Below are 19,191 nucleotides of genomic sequence, written 5' to 3' on the forward strand. Positions count from 1 at the left end.
ACACACACACACACACACACACACACACACACACACACACACACACAAACTATATGTTGGAACCTTACTTTCGTTGGAGTTGAAGAGGAAACAATGTGTACATCTGGAAGGGTATAGGAGACTTCTAAACATGTAGACAGGGACAGTTTTTTGGCCACTTCACTAAGTGGTACAGGGAGTTGTGAATGGACAACGGCTGAAGAAATCACTGATTCTTGAAGTTTTGAAGTTAGAAGAGCAAGTTCCTCACTGTCACCATACTCTGTACATTTTTAGATTGAGTTTAGCCCAAATAGGCCAAGAAGCAGTGCATCATATATCCACTTTTCCTGGCCCCACGAAACTGACGCTCATAGTCATAAATGGATGTGAGAGTGATTGGGTCTGCTTCAGTCTGGAGTCCTGTTTTTATCTGACCTTTGCATAGGTCAATATTCTTTCACCAAGAATCTTTTGAAATTGAATCTTATAACAAACAAAAAAAGCCTTTTTGCTCCTGACTTTCACTCCTCCCCAAAACACACATACACACAGAGAGCTGAGTTGTTGTTGTTTTTTTCTTAACCTGATCACAAATCGCTTCAGCTTCATAGGGCTTTAGGGTCAAAGGGAATGGTTGTCTTCACCTTTAGTGCTCTTCTTTTATAGATGAGGAAACAAATCTAGGAAGGTTAAGTGACTTGCCCAAGATTACAGAGGTAGTAGTAGGTAGCTGAGTCAAGTTTCAAACCTAGATTCTCTTGACTCCAAATCCAGCACTCTTTCTACTATACCACAGTGCTTTGTTGTCTTCCAGTCCCATTCTTGTGTCCTCCATGGCTCAAGTCCAATCCTCAGCCTGTAGAGCTGTAACTTGAGCCAGGTTATCTCCGACCTTTCATAAAGGTGCCACTTTCCCTAACCTTATGGAAAATTACTTCTCAAATTATACCCCTCCAACCACACACATTTTAAACACACCCGTGGAGGACACATGAATTACATAAGCACCATCCCTCTCCTGTTGGATGCATTGAATAATGTAACATTTCAACAATACCGAAAGGTACACTGTATTATTAAAACACACTGGTATTAAAAAGGGAGAGAAAGGGAAGCTCAGCTATAGTAAAATTGTCACAGACTCCCACTAGATGCAAGAATAATAAAGCCTGAATTATTTTCTACTGAGACAGGATTCACAAGGGCTGGAAGAAGTCAGAAATGGAAGAGGTTATCCAAGTAGGTATTTTTTTAAAGAGGTAGGTTTGCATTATTCAGAATATTTTCTTTTTTAATTATTAAATAAAATGGAGCTAGTTGATTCTATTACTCTGAGAGGAAAAATGTTTAGCTTTTATAGGCAGAAAAGACCTGTTCTAAACTCAGATTGGATTTCTAGTTTCTTGGATTTCTGAGGGGAGGGGAAGAGATCAGAAAAGAAATGGGAAAGAAGAGGAGGTAGAGAATAAAGGATATGGCAGAGAGAACTGTAGGTTATGGATGAGATATAGAGAATAGAGAAGGAAAGGTGGGATTTGGGGAGGGATGTGGTGAAAGGGTCATCGTTACCAAATAGCCAATGTAACTGTATGAGTTAATGAAGAACAAAGATCCTAATGAGTCAACATAATTAGGCACAATGGGAATGGCAATAAATTTAGGTATTTTGAGATTTGTTGTGGGTTTTTTTTTTAAGACGAAATAAGAATGAAATTATTTTCTTAAAAAATGAGAATGAAATCCCTTGCCTCAAGTTTCAGTTTCACCAAACCACAATGGGAGAATTCTATAGTTTTTGGGGATATGTAGTGAAAGAACATGAACCCGAGAGGGGCAAGATTCGAAAGTATGACTAATACATTAGAAACAATAAAGAAACTGGTCTCCTAGTAAATTCAGAAAGTGTCCCATTTTCTAGAAATCTTTCTGAAGTGGTTTAGAGCTTTTATTTAGGAGTCACCTTGTCTACCCTCCTCCTTCAAACAAGGTTATAAGAAAACCCTTCAAATAGTGTCATCCCACCCATATGGCCTGCTCTCTGAATTGTACAGAAGAATTTCAATGGCCCCTACAGTACAATATAATGCCATAGGACATTCAGGTAAACTGAGGTGCAGAGAAGGGAAAGTTCAAAGTCATGTAGTGGGATCAGTAGAAATACAATCAGATATTCATTCCTCTTCTGCTTTTCTGGGATGTACCACTTCAAAGGCTCTTAAATGAGTCTGTTACAGGGAGAATCCTTCTGCTTCCCTGTTAATTATTTAGAAGCTACTTCCTCCCCTCTTTCTTGATTCCTGTAATCCAAGAGTGTGTTGGCTCTACCTTTAAGGCATTGGTAAAAATGAAGAATGTAAAGTGCTAGCTTTCTGCCCCATCTTCTGTGAAACAATGTTAGGAGACCTGGATGCTTTGGTAGACTGGTGTGACCCGAGTAGTTCCTGCTTGCTCATCTTATTTCTTTCTGAACTGAAAGATTAGGGAAATAATCCCTGACACTACCATCTCCCTTAAAGGGATGAGCCTGGAGCAAATAGAAACCATACAAATGCCAGCTACTTCTTTGTTCCCCCCAACAGGATTTAAAACTTCAAAAATACTTGTTTCTAAGGTCATTTACTAACACAGAATTTGACAATATAAGAGGAAGCTTAGGCTAGAATTCTTGCCCTGGGTTCCATAAACTTTTGTTTTTAATTAATTGCTAACTATTTCCATATCACTGGTTTCATTTATATTTTATTTTATATATTTAAAAATATTACCCCAAGAAGGTTTCATAGGCTTTACCAGACTGCCAGTTGGGTCTATAACACAGAGAAAGATTAAGAACTTTTGCCTTAGCAGACATCTTATCCTTACCCTACCTGAAGTCCTTTGGTAATAGGAAAACTATTGCCTTTCTAGGCAACTTTCGCAACTTAGGATGGCCTTATTAAGGCCATTTTTCCTTAGGTAGAGGTGAAATCTACTTCTTTTTTGGAGACAATTGGGGTTAAGTGACTTGCCCAGGGTCACACAGCTAGTACATGTCTGAGGCTGGATTTGAACTCAGGTTTTCCTGACTCCAGGGCTGGTGCTCTATCCACTACACCACCTAGCTACTCCATGAAATCTACTTCTATTTTCTGCCGGATGGTCCTAGTTCTGTCTCCCAAGACTAGGCAGAATTTAACCCTCCCATGTGTTAGCTCTTATATTTGAAGCTATTATATCACCACCACTTACAAGCATTCTCTTTTCCAGGCAAATCATCCTCAGCTCCTTAAATCTGATCTTCTTATGAGATATTTTCAAGCCTTCTCATCATTCTTGTGACTTCTCTGGATGTGTCACAGCTTGTCAATATCTTTCCTAAGATGTAACCCCTAGTGCTGTGTACAACATCCCATACTTTGTCTCACTAGAACAGAGTAATAATACTATTGCTACTACTACTACCATAACCATTAAACCTTTATAAAGTCTTTAAAGTTTTCAAGCCACTTTGCATACTCTAATTTGAGTACAGCAGGATTTTTTTTCTCAGTTCTGAACACTATGCTTTTATTAGTGCAGTCTAAGATTTCATTAGCTTTTTTGGTTACCAGCTTATATTTCTGATTCATTCCATAGGTTATTGCCTATCTTCATGATTGGTTTTCCCCAATTTCTCTTATAGTCTGACTGTTTTTCCTCACCACCTACAATCTGATCCTCTTCCACCTACAGATCCTGATACATTCTTGTTTTAACATTTTTATTCTTAATCATTATGAACTTGTCAAACTTGTCAAACACCAACAATTTGGAACATTTCCATATATAAAGAAGAACAGAAAAAGAGATTGTATATTAAATCATGAGTCTCGATTAAGTACAGTTGGTTTTTTTTTTAAGTATATACTAAATACATGGAACTTTAGTTCCAAAGCTGTTGCTCTTGTCTGTATTTCCCTCTGAAATACCTTCTGTTCTCTTGTGCGCATTAAAAAAACATAATTCATGGATGCTTCTTTCTTTTTTGTTTGCATCACTCTCGTTTACCTTTCATCCAGTTCCAAAAAAATTTTTTTTAAAAGCTTCCTTTGTAACAAATATAGTCAAGCAAAACAAACCACACATTGGTCACGCCTAAGAAAATGTATATTTAATTCCGTACCTCTCCTCTTTCACCTTTCTGTCAAGTGATGGGAAGCATATTTCATTACTGGAGTCATGTTGGCTATTACCTTGATCAGAGCTCTTAAGGTCATTCAAAGTTGTTTTTCTTGAGAGTGTTTCAGTCACTGCATAAATTACTTTCCTGGTTCGGTTCACTTCACTCTGTAGTGTGTCAGTCACTGCATAAATTGCTTTCCTGGTTCTGTTCACTTCACTCTGTATCGGTTCTTATAAGTCTTCCCAGGTGGAACCACACTTTCAGCCTTTCTTGCATCCCAATATTCATTATATGACTATATAGTGATTTTTTTTTTCAGCCATTCCACAGTTGATGGTCAGCCCATTGTTCTTTCCTACAACAAAAAGTACTTTGAGGAATCATTTTGGATATATGGGTCCTTTCTCTCTTTCCTTGATCTCGTAATAGGCCTAATAGTGTTATCATTGGCTCAAAAGGTAGGCATGGTTTAGTGAGTTTTGGAGTATAATTACAAATTGTTTTCTGGAATGGTTGGACCAGTTCATAACACTACCAACAGATATTAATGTGCATTTCCTCCAACAATTTTTATTTTCCTTTTGTGTCACATTTGCCAGTCTCATGAGTTTGAGGAAAACCTAAGTTGTTTTAATTTGCATTTTTCTTATTATTAATGATTTACATTTTTTAATATCATTATTGGTAGCTTATTTTTGAGAACTAAAGATTCATACCTCTTGACCATTTGTCTATTGTGCAGTAGCTTATGTTCTGGTATATATGAACCACTTCCCTATATCTATTAGATGTCAGGCCTTTGTCAGAAAAACTTGTGCCAAAGATTTTTTCCCCCACATAACTGTTACCTTTCCAAACTTTAAGTTCATTGATTTTTTGGGGGGGTATTCAAATTTTATGCAGTCTGACTGTCCATTTTATCTTTTTTGATAGCTTCTACCCCTTGTCTGATCCATAGATAGGAACAGATCAAATAGGATAGCATAAATCAAATGAAATAATATTTGTAAAGTGCTTAGCACAGTGCCTGGCACATAATAGGTATTTTAATAAGTGCTTATTTCCCTCTTTGTTTCTGCATGGTTGTGAATACCTTCTCACCTGCTCTCCTAATTTTAAGATATGACTTTTTATATACGGGTCATGTGTTCATTTGGAATTTAATACAGTGCACAGTGTGTCTTGCTGGTCTAATCTTAATTTCTATCAGATTGCTTTGCGGTTTTCCCAACAAGCTTTGTCAAATAGTGAATACTTGTTGGGTTCTTAAGGTTTATCAAACACTATGCTACTGTATTCATTTGCTCCTGGCTTATGTGTACCTAATCTGCTCCACTGATCAACTTTTTCATTTTTTAAACCAGTACCAAATAGTTTTGATGGTTACTGTTCTGTAGAATACTGTTGTATAGGATACTGCTAGAATTCCTTCTCTCTCAAATTTTTCACTATTCCCATGAGGTTCTTCACCTTTTTTTCTTAAACATGATTTTTTTTTACTACTTTTTCTAGATTTATAAAGTAACCCTTTCATAGTATGTTTGATGTGGTTCTGAGTAAGTAAATTAATTTAGGGAGTGTTGTCATTTTTATTATATTGGCATAGCCCAAACTTGAGCAATTAATCTCTCCAAAAATTTAAGTCTATGATTGTTTATGTAAAAAGTGTTTTATATTTGTATTTATATAATTCTTGTGTATATCCCATTAAACTCCCTTTAAAAGATATATATACATATATATATATATCTTGTATATATTATGTATATATATATTTGACTGGAATTTCACTTTCTCTCTCTCTTTGCTGGGTTTTATTGGTAATAGACTGAAAGGGTAATGATTTATCTGAGTATATGTCATATCTTGTTGCTTTGCTGAAGTTATTATTTCAATTAATTTGTAATTTAATCTCTGGTATTTGCTAAGAAGATCATCATATCATCTGCAAGAAGTGATAGGGTTTTTTTCTCTTTGCCTATGCTTATTCCCTGCATTCTTTTTCTTATTATAAGTATAGTTTGCATTTCTAGAACTAAATCAAATAATAGTAGTAATATTGGACATTTTTGCTCTGTCACTGATCTTAACAGGAAAGTTTTCTAGCCTTTCTCGATTACATAGAATGGTTTTAGATACTATTTAAATGCTAAATAACTCTTGACTTTAGATACTATATACTATAACAATAAAAGGTCCACTTGATCCTATTCTTGTTCGTGTTTTTTAGTAGAAATTTGTGTTGTGTTTTGTGAAAAGCTTTTCTGTTAAATTAAACCATTTAATTTTTGCTGTTTTTGTTACTGATGTGATCTATTTTGTTTATAGTTTTCATAATATTGAACCAAAGCTATATTTCTACTGTGGAACAAATTGTGGAGTTTGGAGTCAGCAAGTCCTGAGTTTGAATCCTGCTTTAAATATTTACTAGCTGTATGAACTTGGGCAAGTCACTCAACCTCTTATGAGGATTAAATGAAATGCAAGTATAAGAGCTTTGCAAATGTTAAAGTGCTATGTAGATTCCAGTTGTTACTGGTAGCAGCAGCAGTAGCAGTAACAGTAGCCGTAGCAGCAGTAAGAGAATAAATCCAATCTGGTCATAGGGTACAGTCTCTAATATGTGATAGTAGTTTTTTTGATAGTATCTTATCCAATATTTTGGCATTGATATTCGTTAGGAATATTTGTCTGTAGTTTTCTTTTACTGCTTTTCTCTCCCTGATTTAGATATCAAAACCATATTTTTATTAAGGAAGGAATTTGGTAGTTTCTTTCTTCCCGCTTTTGAAAAGTTTGGTTAATATTGGAATTACATGTTCCTTGACTATTTGATAGAATTCACTTGTAAATATATCTAATCCTGTTTTTTCCACCATGGGAGTTTCTTCTTGGCTTGTTCAATTTCTTTTTGTGAAATTGAATTATTTAAATTATTTTTATATGCTGTCAATCTAAGTATTTTGTATTTTTGTTAAAATACATTGCATTGGTATTATCAGTTTTGTTGTCATATAATTGGGCAAAATTATCTCTAAAGATTTCTTTTGTTTCCTCTTCATTTGTTGTTCATGCATCCATTTTATTTTTTTATATTGGCAATTCGATTTTTTCTCTTTAAAAAATCAGATTTGCTAATAATTAAATCTATTTTATTTGTTTTTTAAAACAGTTCCTAGTTTTATTTATTCATGCAATAAAGATTTTCTGGATAATTTTGAAATTTCTTCTTTAATTTTTAGAATTTCTATTTTGTATTCAGTTAAAGTTTTTTTGATGTTTTGCTTTTTTAGTTTTTTTTTCATTGCATGCCCAGTTCATTGATTTGTTCTCTCTTTCTTTTGTTGACAAAAATATTCAGTTATAAATTTTCCTTCTAAGACTTCTTTGGCTGCATTCCAAAAGTTTGGGTACACTAACTCATTGTTATCATTTCATTATATGGCATTTTCTTTTGTTTCTGTGATTTGTTCTTTGACCCACCAGTTCTCTAGGATTAAATTATTTGTCTTCATTTGGGTTTGAATTCTTACTTTAAAGGTCTTTTTTTGATTATAATTCTTTGCATTGTGGCCAATAAAAGGCATCTTTAGCTTACTTGTCTACAAGTGGATTATGGCCCTGACTACTTTGCCTCCCCAGGTTTCTTGAAGAGTATCTTTTAGGGCCTTTTCTGATCTGCTGTCCCTGCACTTAATTTACTTTAGATTGTTTGCTTATTGGATATATATTCTGCAGCTTTCCTTTCCCTATCCTCCAATTAAAAGGAGGCTTGAGGAGTGGAGAAGTGGCAGATTCTTCTCCCACCCATACTTTTGGATGGTTGGACGTCCCTGCTTGGTCGTTCATGTGGTGGCTAAGACTAGGTCCTGCCCTCTGCAAAAATCTCTCCAATTTGACACAGCTTCTTGGCAAATTGAGTTTACATTTTGGCCTTGTCCATATCTTTGTCTTTTTATTTGGAGAGTCACAAACCTGGAGCTGAAAAGGGAAAGGAAAGAGAATTAGTATTTATAAAATGCCTACTATGTGCCAGGCACTGCTAAGTGCTTTACAAATATTATGTCATTTACCATGGCCTTGACAAGCTCCCACCTAATGTTGTTGATTTTGTTGGTAGGAGGCCTCCTTGCAAGACCCCAGATGGTTTGCTGCTGATATGCTGGCTGGCCTGACTTTCTCCTGTTGCAGCTTTGGCTGAAACTCAAAGTGGTTTTCCAAAAATGAATGTCTGATCATGTCAATCTCTTGCTTAATAAACTCAGTAGCTCTCTATTTTATTTAAGATCAAATATTATTTAATCTTTATCTCATCCTTTTAAAATTTCTATTTTTAATGTATACAATTATTATATATATATACATAAAACATATTTACACACACACACACTTTGCTGAACAGGCCTGTGATTTCATGATATAGAAAGCTCCAGGTGAAGCACATAGTCTACCAATGTGGATTAGCATCTTCTCTGGCACTTATTGTGTAGTTTTAGGGAGTTACTTGGAATACTGAGATGTTAAGTGCCTTGCCCAGTCACATAGTAAGTATATGTCAGGAAGACACATTTCTTCCTGGCGCTGAGGCCACTGACCAATTATAGCAGAAGCGTTCAACATGTGGGACACATGCCACCCACACTTCTGAATGTGGCCGAACCAGATTAAAATATAATTGTGAAATAGTTATCAAAATGAATGAAAATATAACAAAACATAGATGATATGTAGTTTTTTTAAAACAATACGTAGCCACAGGGAACCTTATCTGTGGCTTAGTGGCCCCTCTTTCCATCTGAATTTGATACCACTTCACTACACTATCATGTCTCTCATATAATTTATAAATAAATAAATATTTATGCTCTTTTATATCAATCAACCAATTACCATCTCTCCAATATCAATCAACTAATTGATATCAATTAACTTTTACAAAGGGATATTTACTGAGAAGATAAAGGAAGGACAGAAAAACAAAACATCTCTAGGGTGGAATGGAGGGGAGAGAGTCCCCTGGGGAAAGTGGGTTCAAGCTTTAAGCACAAACGTTAGGAGAATTCATGTAGTGAATTTGTGGTCTAGAGTTTCCTAATGCTCTGGGGGTTCTTTTCTCTCTTCTCAGAGTCCTCACCAAGTTCACTTCTGGTTGAGGTGTAGCCAATAGACTAGTTGCTCCTTTGTTTATCTGGAATGGGCCAACCAGGTCCCTCACCTGATATGCAGCTACCACTATATGCTAGCAGTCTCTGCTCCAGAGTTCATTTGCTTAGCAGGACTCTGATAGCTCTTCCATTTCTTTAAAGCTCACAAGGCTATAACCTGGTCCATTCTGTCCCCAGATAGTCATTCACCTAAAATCAGGAAAGAAGAAACACAACAAAAACAGGCACTGTGTATTTCAGGATACATATGGCAGCCAAGTGGGGATATAATTAGGGAAACCTTGGCTACTGTTCCTCTCCCTACACAAAGGCTCACAGTTCTGCCTCACTTAAAATCAGCCAGGAAGAGAAGGACACAAAGAGACGGAGGGAGGAACTTACCAATTCTGTTGTATGCAAACTCAGTCCTAGGTCCATCATTTCTCCTTCTACTTACAAGCCAATCAGAAAACTGGTCACCACATACCACCATCTCTCAGTCACTCATAGCTGGAAGAAAGTTCTCCAAAGTTCCATATGTTGAATTGAAACCAGGCAGTATGTATGCTTTAAGGAGGAGACTGTTATTAAATAGTTCAACATATTTTGGGGATACAATGATCAAACTTTTTTTTAACGGTAAGGATACAATAAATTCAAGAATCAATGCATTATAAAACATGGCCTGTTCTCATTTGGACTACTTTCTGCTAGGCAGCATCCTCCCCTTCCATCACCACTGAGCTTACTTCTTAACTTCTCTCTCACCTCATCTCCTTGTGCTGGGGCAAGGCAGAAGCTACTGCTGTCTAACCTAGAGGTTCCCAAAATTATTTGGCTTGCCGCCCCCTTTCCAAAAAAAATTACTCAGCACCCCCTTGGACATCTACTTTCTTCAACCCTTTAACATTAAAAAAAAATTTGCATCATTTCAAAGAAAAATAAAAAATATATATATTTTTTAAAAAAGACACATTTAATAAATTTAATAATTTATTGTAAATTTGTGGGTTTTTCCTGCATTGAATTTTTTTTGTTGTTGAGGCAATTGGGATTAAGTGACTTGCCTAGGGTCACACAGCTAGTGGCAAGTGTCTAAGGCCAGATTTGAACTCAGGTCCTCCTGACTCCAGGGTCGGTGCTCTATTTGCTACGCCACCTAGCTGCCACCTAGCTGCCCCCCTGCATTGAAATTTTGATGATATTTTGTCATGTAACCATATAGTATTATATTCTAAACAAGTTATTGCATGCACATGTACAATATCCGACATGCTCACCTGCCAGCACTTGCTTGTTAAGACCGGTTGGTGGACTTGACCACTTATTTGGTATAACTTGCATTTTGTGTGTTTATTTGGAAAATAATGTAATCACTACCACTTTAACTTTGTTACACAGTAGATGAAACACGTACAAATGGTTTCTCAAAATTCACTACTCCCTTATTTTTATTCATTGCCCCCCAATTACACCTAAGGCTACTACCACCCCCTTGGATTGTTCCAGTGCTGGCAATATCACCCACTTTGGGAACCTGTGGTTAACCTCTGGCTATAGGTTGCCTATGCTTTGAGTCAAAGGTTTATTTTTTTTTTCCTATGGAAAGTGAGAGGAGTGAAAAAGCTGCAGAGCTTTTGGGCTCTTGCTTTCTCCTGGCAATCTCATCTCCTGCACCCCCTCCCCCTTTTGTTTGCTAGAATGGGCCAGAGGCTGTGGCCTCTCTTTCCTTATGCTAGTTTGGAGCTCAGAATTGGAGTGTGGGACACCCTGGACCACTGATTCATGATCAGTCTCACAGGTTGTATGATTTGTGCCTCCTTTCAGTACCTTTGAGATGGGCCCCTAGGTCCTTCCGGCTTTCCCAATTTGAGGGGAAGCAGAACAAAGCTTTTGAAGCTGGGGGTATTTTTGGGGTTTATTAGCTGTGCCACTGCAGCCTTTCTGGGTGTATGGTTTGTTTTCTGATGTATTATTCCCTTTCTTCAGAGTCTGCCGTGGGGGGCCTTGAGAGAGGGCTTCACCACTGGACTCCTTTAAGCCTGTTGTCCTGGGGAGGGGGCTAGAGAGGTGGATGGATCTCTCCTCCCCAGCCCTCAGGGCCTGAGATGCTGAGCCTGTCTTGGCTCATCCTGCAGTCTCCATAACTCAGCAGCTGCTGCTGCATCACGGAAAGGAGTAGGAGTGAGGAGCAAGGCGATCAGGGGATGCCGCACAGTGTAGGTCAGGGGGGTGGCTGTGTGTTGTTCAACTGGTGATGGATGGCGTTTCCTACTCTGGAGTAAGAAAAGTTCCATTATAGTCGGGGACATGCCGTTAAATTATCACCCATTCAGCTTGGGTGGTGGAAAGCAAAACAAACTGCGTCAATTGATCTATTGGGTTGGGAATGCAGCACCTCCTCACCAAACCTGACAGATGGGCCCACTCAGAGTATGGTCAGACCTGGGAAAGAACTCCTCTACCTGTATCTGGGTCCTTATGACCACTGATGACCTCCTTCTACTACATTCTTTGCCTTCATCCTTGGCCTTTTGGAGTTGCTGGCTGTGGTGATTTGCATTGGGATGTAAGCCAGCTGGGTCCCCCCACTGAAGCACTGAAAATAGCTACAGATGCAAGGATGCTGCATCTATAAGCCAGCCAGGGCTTCTGGAGGTGTGGGGAGATGAGGAAATGCTCCTAGTTTCTAGTGTCGGGTCACACATTTGTGTGCATGCCATTGAGAAGAGGGATGGTCTGGGAGCTTCTAAAATAACCTTGCCCATCCCCACCTTCTATTCCTTCCCATCCACTGAAGCTAGAGGCAGGGGTAATAAAGTACAGGCCATTTTGTGTGCCATCTGCAATTGGAATACATGAGTTGGGGAGGTGTGTGTGTGTGTGTGTGTGTGTGTGTGTGTGTGTGTGTGTGTGTTAAGAACAGTACATGTATGCCTGTGGGCTCAGGCTCCATCTTTGTGTGTGGTAATGGAAGCAAGGTTGATGGTTTTTGTTTCATGTACCTTTCCCAGAGGAATATGGGCTCAGGTCTGTGTAATCTGGTTTTATGTCTCTGTATGTTTACATAAAATGAGGGTGGGGGAAATAGGGTTTTAGAGCTCCTTCCTCACCTGTAGTTTAATTAAGATGCATTTAATCACCCACAAAAGGTACAAGATGTACTAAACCTTTCAGCTGTGGCATCTATGTCTGAGATGCCTGGTTTATGTAAACCCTGCTGGATTTTTTTCTTCATCTGCAATTGCAGTATGTGGAACCTTGCTATGGCTTTCATTTCTGACTTGTTCACCTATAACTTTGTGTACTTACCTCCCATCCCCACCCACTTCCAAGAAATAGGGCCACTACTTTATTTCAATATTGCTCATATACAGCATCTTGTGATAAGGATGCATAAAACCATTCTCTCCTCACCCTGCCTGCTTAGGTGGATCAGTCATAGAAATTAGGATTTGGATTAGGGCAATTTAGGCAGAAACTCAAGGGAAATGCATTCCCTGCCCCCAATAGGCATACAAATATAACCTTCCCACATTCCCCCAGCCTCTGGAGAATGGAGGATTTTGAAAGGAGTTTTTGAGTGCTGAGCTAAGGACTTGGGAGAGAAGGGGGTGGTGGTGGTGGTGGAATGTGTCACTATAGGACTAAAATGGATTCTTAGACCTCTTACACCATGTACTCTTTTTTGGGGGGGCTAGGCAATGAGGTTAAGTGACTTTCCCAGGGTCACAGTTAGTACGTGTTATGTGTCTGAGGCTGGATTTGAACTCAGGTCTGCCTGAATCCAGTGCCAGCGCTCTAACCACTTTGCCACCTAGCTGCCCCCCCATGTACTCTTAAAACCCTATAATGGTCCCAGAACTGACATACGTTCATTCAGACTGAATTTGTAACCCCATTGCTAGGTTACAATTAGACTAAAATGTTGGAGAGGGGACAGAATTCAAAGGCCACAGTGAATGGTCTCCATGTTTTTGTCCGACATTAGTGTTACGGTAGTTCTTCTTCATCCTCATGCAAAAACTGCCAGAGAAGAGAGAGCAAAAGCCTTTGTCCATTCAAACCTTTTGTACACGTACTCATTTGTGGCTCATCAGCCAATTAAAAGAATTCATCACCAAACAGTAAACCGACAGGAAACAGGAATCAGCACACACTACGGATTGGGGAAAGGTTCCCTCTAATATGCATGCCCAGAAGCCAGCTGACCAAGCCTCCTCATGGCTGGTGTCAGACAGAAAATATTTCATATACTGTAAGTCCTATGCCCTCCTTGTTTAGTCCTCCACTCCCCAATGCCCCACATTACACTAGATTTCCACAGTGATAAGTTCTTATTGTTGCCAAGAGCAACTAATTAAAAGTTAAGGGAGTTTCAAATGTACATGATAGAAGAAGGTCCAGAATGTAATCAGAAGGTATTAATGAGGTAGCTACACCTTGATCCCTTTATCAGGTACCAAATGCCTTGCTGATTGAGTCAAGAAGGTAACAACTATGATTGGCTGAAAAAAACTAATTCGTCACCCCTCTGAGGGCTTTAAATAGCTAAACCCTGAGGAACTTGAAGGCAGTGGAGGCTCTTGATTATTTGAATTTGAGAGTGGGAGAGATTTTAAGCCACTGCTGCCTGTGGAGAAGACCCTTGCAAATGGGGGAGACGGGGAGGGACCTGCAGGGGGAGAAGGAGGAAGGGAGGGGAGGAACCCATGAGGTGGGGTGGAGGAGGGGAAGGAATGTCTGTGGAGGAGAGGGGAGGAGAGGAGGAAAGAAGTTTCTGTGGAGGAGACCCCTGCAGGGAGCGAAGAAGGAAACTTCTCCTCCCTGTCTCCGCATCAGCCATGTAGATTTGAAGGGGGAGCTACTGGCCTGGCAGGAGCCATTTTATCCAGTGGGTAGCAGAGACACATTCAAGACAGACAAGGACACAGAGTCATCTAAGGGAGAAAGCTGTCTCCAGGAGCGTACCCCTTGGCAAACAAGAGTCAGGCTATGGAGTGAAACAGATGCTGGGAACCCAGCATGTGGGATCTATGGGAGAGAAAAATACTTCCAGGTCCTGTAGTACCAGGTGTTGTAAGCTTCCTTTGCATCATGTGTTATGCAATAAACAATATAATACAATAAATGTTTTTAAAGCACCTACTGTGTGCTAGGTACTATACTAAGCACTGGGGATAAAAATAAAAAAAAGACCGTCTCTGCCCTCAAGGAACTTACAATCTAATGGGAGAAGTTTTATTGTTGTTGTTCAGTCATGTCCAACTCTTCGTGACCCTATTTGGGGTTATCTTGGCAAAGATACTTGGGTGGTTTGCCATTTCCTTCTTCAGCTCATTTTACACAAGAGAAAATTGATGCAAACAGGGTTAAGTGACTTGCCCAGGGTCACACACCTTGTTAAGTGTCTGAAGCCAGATTTGAACTCAGGAAGATGAGTCTTCTTGAATCCAGGCCTATCACTTTATCCATTGTGCCACTTAGCTGTCTTCCTAGCAGGGAGAAAGACAACACACAAAAGAAACCTGAAAAGGCTGGTGGAGATAGTACCCAGTAAAGGGTCATGGTGATGGAGTAAAAGCCAAGTGGTAAAGCTGTTGGTGGGAAACAGAGTGTTGTCTGGGCTCCTGAGACCTCTTTGGGAGTTTGCTTCTCCCTCCAGCACTCCATTTAGAGGAGCAGAGGCAACAAGAGTAGGATTAGGTATGAGTACCAAAGCTCCTGCAATCTCCAGGATGACGACATGTATCCTATCTACATGCCTCACTACAATTCTGAGCCCACTCTTCTTCTTCTTCTTCTTTTTTTTTTAGCAATTGGGGTTAAGTGACTTGCCCAGGGTCATACAACTAGTAAGTGTCAAGTGTTGAATCTGAGGCAGGATTTGACCTCAAGTCCTCCTGACTTCAGGGCTGGTGCCCTACCCACTGCATCACCTAGCTGCCCCATGAGCCCAATCTTCTTATGTGTTTGTGGGGGATTACACCTCAGATTTATCAGTTTTTTGTGTCTACTGTTCTTACTATGTCATCTTGATAAATGCCTTTGCTGTTGTCTGCCTTCTAATAATTAATTGTAACCAAACCGTTTGGGCACTAATGACGTATTAGAAATGTGGCCATTTGGAGACCCGGTTCAACAATGCAGGTTGGGGAAGTAGTCATAGACAATGTATTACACAAGAAATGAGCTTAAGTGAAAGACCAGTGCTCTTTGTGTTGCCACTTTTAGAATCAAACCCTTAGCTTTGAAGGGGTGGGGTAGGGAGAAGGGGAAGAGGAGAAGAAAGAGAAAAGAGAGGAGAACAAAATTTCTCCTAGTGGTTGGAAGAGGTCTCTGTGCTTAAAATCTAAATAAGTTAAGATTTGGGGTGCATAATTTAGGTTGTGTTGGGATTTTTTATTAAAAAAAGATATGCCTCTTACATTGTAAGGTTTTGGGGAATATTTCTGATATCAGCAGTTTTTGAACCTTTACTGAGAAAAGGAGAAAGCATAGGTACCCGCCCAGTGAACAAAGATCTGAGTCTTATGTTTCCTTTCTCATCCATAATACTTAGTGGAATTTGCTTTTTTTTTTTTGTGCAGTTCTCCCTAATAGTTTAGGCCAGATAGAATGGGGAGGGTCAGACACAGATCCTAGCAACCAAATACCTCCTTGATCTATTCTCTGGAAATCCTTCCCCCAGGAGTGATACTAGAATAAACTGGCCTTATTTCTGACACTGAGTAGACCTGAGTGAGAGAACTCTTTGGGGTTCTCCCACTCACTGTCCAAAGTTCTATCAGAAGCGAGGTGTTATATCTATTTACAGCATGTTGGTAATTAAGTCATAATGATTCACTGCCCCAGAGGCCCTACCACATTCCCAGAGTGGGAAAAAAAAAGCCCTCTAGGGTTTTGGTGATCAATTTGCTTTGAAATGTCACTTTCTTCTTCAGTTTATTATTAATACCATTGTTTGCTTTACACTCAAAGAAGGATCTTGCTTCAAAGGAATTTTTTCTCTTTCCCTTCTTTACTTTCAGGTTGATAATCTGTCTATGAGAACCTGACAGCTTTTCCTGTTGATACTTTCCCCTTCCCCCACACTCCCAGCGCCATTGAAGCCCCAGAAAGGTAATCTCAGCAGGGCCGCCATTGCTTCAACAAAAACAGAGATCACCCTGAACTACCAGGTAAGATAAGGGTCTCTTGACCCTTTGCTGCTGTCCTCTTCAAGTGGGATGGGGAAGAAACCTCACTCTAGTGGCTTTATTCTACAGATCATGAAAAAAGATGTAGATGCACCTCCTGGTTTATAGACCAGACCTAAATGTCTTTGGTTTTAGGGAGTAGTAAAAGTAACATCAACAAATTTCTAGGAATCAGTCAACTGGGGCCCTACAAGAAACAGCTGCTGTCCAATGCACTAAAATCCATCAACTCTGCTGCAGAGGAATTAGGTATTAGAGAAAGACAGGAGAAAGTGTTGCGGGGTACATTGTCTGAATAGATTAGTTCAGTTGGTTAGAGCCCAGTGCCAATGAGGACAAGGTCAATGGTTTTAGCCCAGCTCTGTTATTTTTATGACTACAAACTATTCCTACATCTAGTATTCATCTCTCAAATGCCCACCTTCGGTCCTGATGGTACTGACTTTGAATCTAACTCCTTTACATTTCAGTGCATATTCTGCATATATAAAGGACTGTGAATAAGAATCTTAGATTAGAAGTTTAGAGGCTCTATAGACAATCTCATCAATTAACATAACTTCTACATAGCCCCAGAAAGGTGAGGGGATTTGTCAAAGGTCATGCAAAGACTAAGCATCGGAACCTGGTTTCAAATCCAGGATGTCAGACTTCTAATTCATTGTTCTTTCTACTATACCACTGTCCTCTGAGAAGGATCGATAGTAGTAATAAAGCAGTCAGGGTGGTTGTTGTTGTTATTGTTTTACTCCTGAGTGAAATTAGAGTAATAGGATGATGAGAATTCTATGGCTTCAGTGCACATAAGGTACCAGGTACAGGCTTGCGAGTTACCTTAAAGTTCCTTAGCTAGTATCTTCATCAAATTTATGGGATCATAATTCCTTTGTAGTATACTGGTGTGCTTCTTTTCCCCCTTTAATGATAGCAGCAGCCTATACTGTCTTGGGATCGTGTGCATTTTCTCTCCCACTTCCACCTGGGGTAATGGGTTCATCAAATAATCTGTATTGAGGCAAATGCTTCATGTAACCTCCTCAGGGTTGAATTCACTCTGTTCCCCTCCCCCCTAACATACCATAGACTGTACCCAAAATCCCAGCCACTCTTCTTTAAAAAAATGAAAAATATACTATTTAAAAAAATATACTATTGGAGGACCAAGCTAGGACACATATATGGGTCAGCACACACTTTCAGAAAAAAAAATAGAAACAAAAAAACAAAATGCCACCATCAATAGAGAAGCAAGTTAAGGCACACATCCTATGGACAGTGTAAAAACAACAGCAGTATCTCTGGATCACACCTGATAATGAATCTCCTTGCTACCTCCTTAAAGGAGGGAAAAGAATGGACAAGGTAGTTCTGTTATGACTGCAGTTTGTATCTCACCATTGAGTTAGCTGTGTTCTAAGTGTTTGTGTCTCCTCAAAGCATAAATTGCTGGAATGAACTACCTACCTATCTCTCTTTATTCTTCCATTTATTTATTCATTCTTGTATGTATGTATATATGTATGTATGTACACTTACAAAAAAAAAGAACAGGGCTGGATCATTGCTGATTAGTTCCTTAGAAATCCCAAGTTTGAATCTAGGGAGGTAAAAATGCTGCGTTACATTAGCTGGGTCTTTCTGGCTTGCAGCAATTTCTATTTGTACTTTTTTTTTTGTTTTTTTGTTTTTTTGTCAATCTCAAGTACATGCTCTGAAATCATAAAATGTAGGATGAGATTTTGAGAATCACGGTGCCTCCACTGGGGGCAGAGGTCATCTTGAGAGAAGGATTAAAGAGAAGGCTCCTTCTCTGATGTGGCAGTTCAGCATATTTCCCTAGCTGCACTAATCAGTTTGAAGACTGCAAAGGAAACTGAGTTCTGCATGTCACCTTGAAACTCCTAAAGCACATGCAAAAAAGAGTTGGGTAAATGTTAGGCATAGGAACTGGACCTGTGGTTTTTTTGGTTACAGGAAACTCCCTGGTGAGGAAACTCCCTCCATCAATGAAGGCTAGCATCTTCTCTGAAACTTATGTGTTCTTGGAGAAGTTAAGTGACTTACCCAGGGTCACCTGGCCAGTATGTATGTATGTATGTATGTATGTATGTATGTATGTATGTAAGTATGTGTGAGAGGTGAAACTTGATTCCAACTCCTTCTTGATTTGAGACCAGCTCTCTCTCTTTCTCTACTATGGCACAAAATGTCAATGTTTCTAAAATAACTGACTAGTTATATTGATTAGCAATTTAGAGCTTTCTTCATGGTATGGATTCTCATACAGAGTTTTATAGCTGGTCCCCTTTTTTTTTCCTTAAAGGTGAAGACTTCTAACTCATTGAAACCCAAACCTAATCATGATTTGAGTGAGTTTATTTTGTATGTTGCATCTAAGAAGAAAAAGAACTATGGACCGAGGTTGTGAAATTCTCTCCATTTGCAATTTGCAAACAAGGCTGAACCCTAGTGTCCAAGGGGGGGAAAAGCAGAGAGCTATAGTAGACATTAGAATTTAATTTAATCTCTTGAAGTTTTCTTTACATACAAAGATTTCTTTACTTATAGCTTGTTCATTAGCATGCCAAACAGTAATTCCCTTTTCCAGTTCATGGTACATTGAATGTGACCTGGATGGTTGCAAGTAAAAGATGCAAAGACAACACTTCCCAGGAGGCAGCACAGTACAGTGGAATGAGCAATGGATTTAGAGTAAGAGAACCTC

At 39.1% G+C, this 19,191-nt stretch overlaps 1 long non-coding RNA gene across 1 annotated transcript in view; it reads left to right on the forward strand.

Annotated features, from left to right (window-relative positions):
* LOC114034472 overlaps positions 1-19,191 on the forward strand; it is a 513,997-nt gene that overhangs the window by 198,769 nt on the left and 296,037 nt on the right. Inside the window, exon 2 of the long non-coding RNA XR_003568105.1 lies at positions 16,299-16,448. This is a non-coding gene — a long non-coding RNA (uncharacterized LOC114034472). The remainder of the gene's footprint in view (positions 1-16,298; positions 16,449-19,191) is intronic.

This window comes from Vombatus ursinus, unplaced genomic scaffold, assembly GCF_900497805.2.
Source record: "Vombatus ursinus unplaced genomic scaffold, bare-nosed wombat genome assembly UNPS02008996.1, whole genome shotgun sequence".
In the NCBI taxonomy this organism is placed as follows: domain Eukaryota; kingdom Metazoa; phylum Chordata; class Mammalia; order Diprotodontia; family Vombatidae; genus Vombatus; species Vombatus ursinus.